The 6196-nt window shown below is 35.4% G+C and overlaps 1 non-coding gene across 1 annotated transcript; it reads right to left on the bottom strand.

Moving 5' to 3' along the window:
* Positions 1–5603: 5603 nt before the first annotated feature.
* On the bottom strand, positions 5604–5676 carry TRNAA-AGC. Its single transcript has one exon. It is a non-coding gene; the product is annotated as a tRNA-Ala (tRNA).
* Between the last annotated feature and the right edge of the window lie 520 nt (positions 5677–6196).

The following is a 6196-nucleotide window of genomic DNA, read 5'->3' on the forward strand; positions in this document are numbered from 1 at the left end:
TTAGCTTCCAGCATAGGCCTGCTCCCGTTATAGATGCTCTATAAGAAATGGAGACATAACATACAAAAGGGTTTTCGGAGTACTATTCAATTATTATAAGCTGATAGATATATAAAAGCAATAAACATAAACATAGATAATAAAGCATATAAATAAGCAGAATTATTCGAAGTAGAAATGCGAATAAGTAAAGCAGTTGTAATGTAAATAACATAAAGCGATAAAGATAAAAGTAAAGCAAAGTAAAGAAAATAAAGAAATAAAGGTCAGAACCCCGCGCATAGGGATCCTAGTGTTCATATGGGACCATCAAACAAAGTAACCAGTGTCAACGGACTCTCAGAATCAAGTATTAATTGTCTGAATCGAGAACGGGTGAAGAAAGGCATCATTGATCACCGAAGGAGGGAGGGTGGAATTGCCTATCGAATCTAGCGTCAAGCTCAGCAATTCTTCTATCATTCTCCTACACCGCCCTTCTCATGCTGTTAAGCTCTTCGGTGTGGACATCTTGTCTTGCGGATATGGATGTGAAGTGGCCTTCCTGCCACGTTCGCTGCTCGTGCCAATAGTTCATCTGTTCTTCGTGGAGCTGCCTGTGAAAGGTCTGCGTCGTATCCCAATCCATGGAAGTAGGGCCTTGCTCCTGCGCAGCATCATCCTCCTCGTTCTCTTCATCCTCATTATCATTATCATCATCAGAAGCCTCCAGATCCGGTGCATCATCACCGCCCAACCTCAAATTCATAGCAAAGAACTCAGTAATAGTGAAAGCAATCATGAAACCTTCATCCTTCTCCCCCAACAGACGTTCTGTAAGGCCCAACCCGTGGCACAATCTCATAACAAAAGGTCCAATGAACACAATCTGAACCTTACGCTTTTGTTGGGTTTGGAGCCATTTTCTTGCTTAGACGCCCATGTTGATGTCAACTTCATTCTCTATGCACCACATATAGAACAAATCTTGTTTGTAGACCTTGTTGCGATTGGTGGTTCTGCTGGAGAGATTTACCGCAAAGGCTAATCTAATAGCCTTTAAAGCATTCCTTGTGATGAGGTTTGCCTTGAGGTTTGATGAATTATACGGGGCATTGTTGATGATGCTCCTCCAATACTGCCTAGCAACAGCTTCCGAATCAAAATCTTCCTTAAACTGTTTGAAATACGGCATAGAGACGCTCGTAGCATCATGGAATCCAAGCATAACACCTAGAGTGTTGACTGACATGCTATAATGGTTGCCGAATAGTGTGAAGGAGATGGACTCTCTTGCATTGTTGACTTCCTTACGGATCTCCAAGGTAGCCAAAAATTCATATGTAACGGACGCGAAGGTAGGTCCTCTCCACTCGAACAGAGTGCGGAGCTATGGGTGCCTTAGAAGTCCATTCACTTCATCCAAACAACCGAATTCTCTCAAAACATTGTCGTCGAAGTGACGGCCGACGGAAAGCTGCTTCCCCTTGTAGTTATCCACCGATGTCAACTGGATGGGTGTCAAGTGTCTTAGTGACCTTGAACCACGCTCCTGGGGAGCTTGCTGAACTGTAGCTTGCTGCCGTGTTCGCGACTTGCTTGATTCACCATGATCGTATTTAGTTTTCTTTGCGATCTCTTTTGCGCGTCCCATCTACAAAATTTTGGAAATTAGCATTCATGGTAATTGGTTTTTGAATAAATATCTTTCAAATAAGTCACCATTGCATTTGTGTAAAATTCCTTGTCAAGATAATGGAATGCAAACATATAGGGCTAAGAATTTTTGAAAATTTCGCCATAGTTTCCCCTATATTTTGGACAATTCTAGCATAAGAATATCAACAATATCATTCCATTATCACACATATGCATAATTTCATCATAAGATAATTCAATTTGATAGTCAAATAAGAAGTCAACTATAAAAGTCAAGAATTTCAAAAAGTCAACTTCATCTTCTTCCCCAAATTCAAAAATTAGGGTTTGAAATTGAAAATTCAATTTGGGCAATGTAGCATGTGAAAAGTCAAATTGATGGCATATAATAGTTCTACAACAAGTTTACTCATCAATTTAAGCATCAATTTCATAATTTGAACAATAAATCTAACAAACCCATTTGTTCATCAATGGTGTTCACACTTGAAGCTCAAAAATATATATCAATCCATCAATGCAATCATCAATAATGAAAGAAAACATTAAAGGATAGTTCTATGAAGCATTATAAACCAATTTAAACATTCAAAACATTCAAAATCATGCAAGGGAATGTAGAACAAATTTTCACATTCAAGCTCTTCCAAACTCTTGAACATCCAAAAATAAATGGTTAAAAGTTAAGAAATTACCTTGATGGTGATGCTTTTAACCTTCTTTGAAGTAAAAATAAGCTATCTATTCAAACCTTGAGTATGGATTTCACCTTGCGTGGAGAAGAGAAGCAAAAGTAGGGTTTGTGAGCAAAAATGGCGTGGAAGGCCGAAGGGGGGGGGGGGGGGGGNGGGGGGGGGGGGGGGGGGGGGGGGGGGGGGGGGGGTTAATCCGTGGGGGTGCTTTCACGCCGGCCACACGCGTGGTTGCGTGCGTGGGAGCTTACTGCCTCTCTCCCACGCACGGCTGCACGCGTGTGAGTGTGCGTGGGGGCTCTCTGCCTCGTTCCCACGCACGGCTACACACGTGTGATCCCACGTGTCAGCTCGGTGCACTGTTTTCTTCCGGTTTTGGTCTTTCCCTTCATACCTATGTCCGAAATAGGCCTTTCCAAATCAATTTTTAGTCTCGAATCCTACAAGTTAGTCCTCAAAACACGGTTCCATTTGATTGTAGCGAATTATTAGAACAAAAACATTAAAAACGAAAGCATAAAAACTATGTAAAAACATTTATTAAAACCTTGGGTTATATATATACATACTTAAGGTATAATAGTATGAGAATAAGATAAATTATTATTCCTATTCTTCAAAATAATTACTTTGGTAATTTTATGGTAATATCTATGTATATACTGAATGTATAATAATTGCATAATATTAGTATAATTAAATAATAATTATTATGGTAATTAAGAAATTAATTGTACAGATATTAGTATAACTAACTAATAATTATTGCCAAAGACCTTGTGATCTAGTTGCATCCGGTGTCCTCATTGTAACAGAGTCAGTAGTACTCAAAAAAAACTTAATAATTATTATGTTAATTAAGCTAATAATTGTATGGATGTTAGTACTAATAATTGTATGGATATTAGTATAATTAAAATTAAATATGGGTCGTTGGAATTTTTTTTATAATAATTACAATTAATTCATTCGGATATGATGGAGGAGGAAAAAGTTTATAATAATTACAATTAATTCATTCGGATATGATGGAGGAGGAAAAAAGTAAACGCGATATGGCGAAATGGGTTGGATCGATTATGTTTTAATAATTTATATAATTGTATATTGATCCCAATATTCTTAAAATATTATTATTACAATTATTTTTTTGATATATATATATATATATATATATATATATATATATATATATAAATCTACTCAAATGTGGTCGCGCCTTCCCGTGCGGTCATGCGGTATATGCACCACTACTGTTAACAGAGTACACCACTAATGTTAGGAAAATGCACAAAAATGAAAATACACAAAAACAATACACAACAGACCCAAAATAATACACCATAACTCCCCTGTCCCTAATTGTGCATTTTTAACACTGTGTGATGTATATTTGCATATCTAGTAGTGTGTTTTTGGTGATGCGTACCTAATGGTGCATATTTGTGTTGTGCATTTTCTAACATTGAGTGATGTATATTTGTATACATAGTGGTGCGGCCGCACCTAAACCCTTATATATATATATATATATATATATATATATATAAAGGCTTCGGATCCCATGAGAACACATCCCCAGGAGAAAACTAAAAACAAATCTCAGCCTTACATCTGTAAAAATTTGATGGTTCAGATCATATTTTAAAAATACGGTGGTATTTTTGTAATTACCATCAACATCACTATGAAAACTTGAACACTAAAATATGCAATCATATTTAAAACCAAATAAAACAAAAAACGCAGTCATAAACTCTAAATCGAAATCCTAAGTGCAATGTACTTTCGTATTTTTGCAAGTGCAATCATATTTAGATTTTATAAAACTAGTTTACATTATAATAATTGTTGGTTTTATTTACTACGGATGGTCGAACGGCAGGCTAACACTACCGAAAAATCAACAAAGTATTATGGAGTGAGATTAGAGCAGCGTATCGGCCCTTTTGTATTATGAATTGCTTAGCCTTTCTCAAGGCCTTAAACCCCTATTTATACAAGTTAGGAGGTGTTTCTCCCTTTGGTAACACTAAACTACCATATATAAGCTATTATTTCTTTCCTTATTACGTTTGGATACTTCTTTAATCTATTTCAACCTTCTTTCCTTATCTTTCGTGTGATTCCCGCGCCCCACCGCCTTTGCCTTTACGAAACCTTCTAAAAACGCCTTTAAGAAACCTCTCGGCCACCTTTCACATGCCACCATTTCTGCCTCGGCCACGGTTTTTAGGTCGGCTAGACCGACTCATCACTCGAAAACCACCAAGCATATTCTTTTCATTCTCAAACTCTTCCTTGAACGTGTTTCACAAAGATGTCCACTAAATAACCTCATTGACAAATCCGTGGCCGATCGACTGATCATCAGCCGACCCTCGACGGGCCATCACCCTTTCTTCTGAATCTTTCTTTCTTCCGTCTCTCCTATAGTTCCCTTCGGTCGTCTCTCTCTCCCTTCCGAGGTCCAAGTACCAAGCTTTAGCCAATTCCCCATCATCATCAATAATAATAATAATAGTAATAATAATAATAATAATAATAATTATTATTATTATATTATATAATATAAATGTCTAAATCTAAATAATATCTAATATTTTAATATAGATTACTAATATTAGACATTTATTTTTGCGCATAGAAAATACTAGTAATAATAATAATAATTAAAAAATAATTAATAATAACACAACAATACTAATAAATTGTAAAAGTTCTTTAAGAGTTAAGTAAATAATATAATACTTAGGGAAAATTGTAATTTATACCCCTCTATAATATGTCAATTATCAATGTCATCCCTGAATTATTAGTGTTGTAAATGTTGCCCATTAATTTTTAAAACGATACATATATTACCCCTCTCAAGTGTAAATATTGTTCCTAAATTTTTAAAACGGTACATATATTGTCCCTCACGTATAATACCTATGCCATTAGAGGTCATTTTACACGTAATCAATTAAAAGTAAACAGTTAATTTAGCTAACATAATATGTTAGCTTCCTAGTTCAACTTATAGGTATCCAACCGACAGTTTTTTTTTTTTTCCTAAAGCATGCTTAGTGACAAAAGAGTGTTTAAAAAAAAAAAAAAAAAAAAAAAAAAAACAGAAAAAAGTGATTTTTAAATTGAAAAGTGAGCGCGTAAGGGTGGTTAATGATGCCCCTTAAGCTGCAATAACGTAATCAGTGTTCAATGTTTACTTCCATGTTCCTGGTTTGCATTAGAAAAATGTTCAGCTTCAAGTTAAATAACAAACAAACTTGGAGATGCGGGGTATCGATCCCCGTACCTCTCGCATGCTAAGCGAGCGCTCTACCATCTGAGCTACATCCCCTACTTGTTGCTTTCGGTTAGTAAATCGTCCTTAACTGTTTTCAAATCTAATTATTTATGTGCATCACATACCAATTTAGAGCTTTGATTCCAATTTGGGTGCGGGTTGTAAGGATCGTTTTTAAACCTCAAAAGGTATGAGGTAATAAATTAATATTATATATACTAATTTATTTATTAGTATTATCATGTTATTTATCGTTATCATTATTTCATTTATCATAGTTATATATTCAAGAAATAGATTTAAATCATTCATGAAAATTATTCTTATGTTCCCTCTATAACCATTATCAATCTTATATACTCCGTAATATACTATCTATAAAGATAAATCATAAACCATAATTGGAAAATTATTAAAATGGATAAAGGATTAGAGATTACACATGTCGCTAGGTCACCAGATCGGAATCCTCTTTTGTTCCACCACAAACTCCCTTCAACTTACTGATTTTAACAAGAAATTGGCTAGGCTCCACAAGACTCAACAGACTCTTCCTAGTTCTAAAGATATAATA

The sequence above is a fragment of the Ipomoea triloba genome, chromosome 7, assembly GCF_003576645.1.
Source record: "Ipomoea triloba cultivar NCNSP0323 chromosome 7, ASM357664v1".
NCBI lineage: Eukaryota > Viridiplantae > Streptophyta > Magnoliopsida > Solanales > Convolvulaceae > Ipomoea > Ipomoea triloba.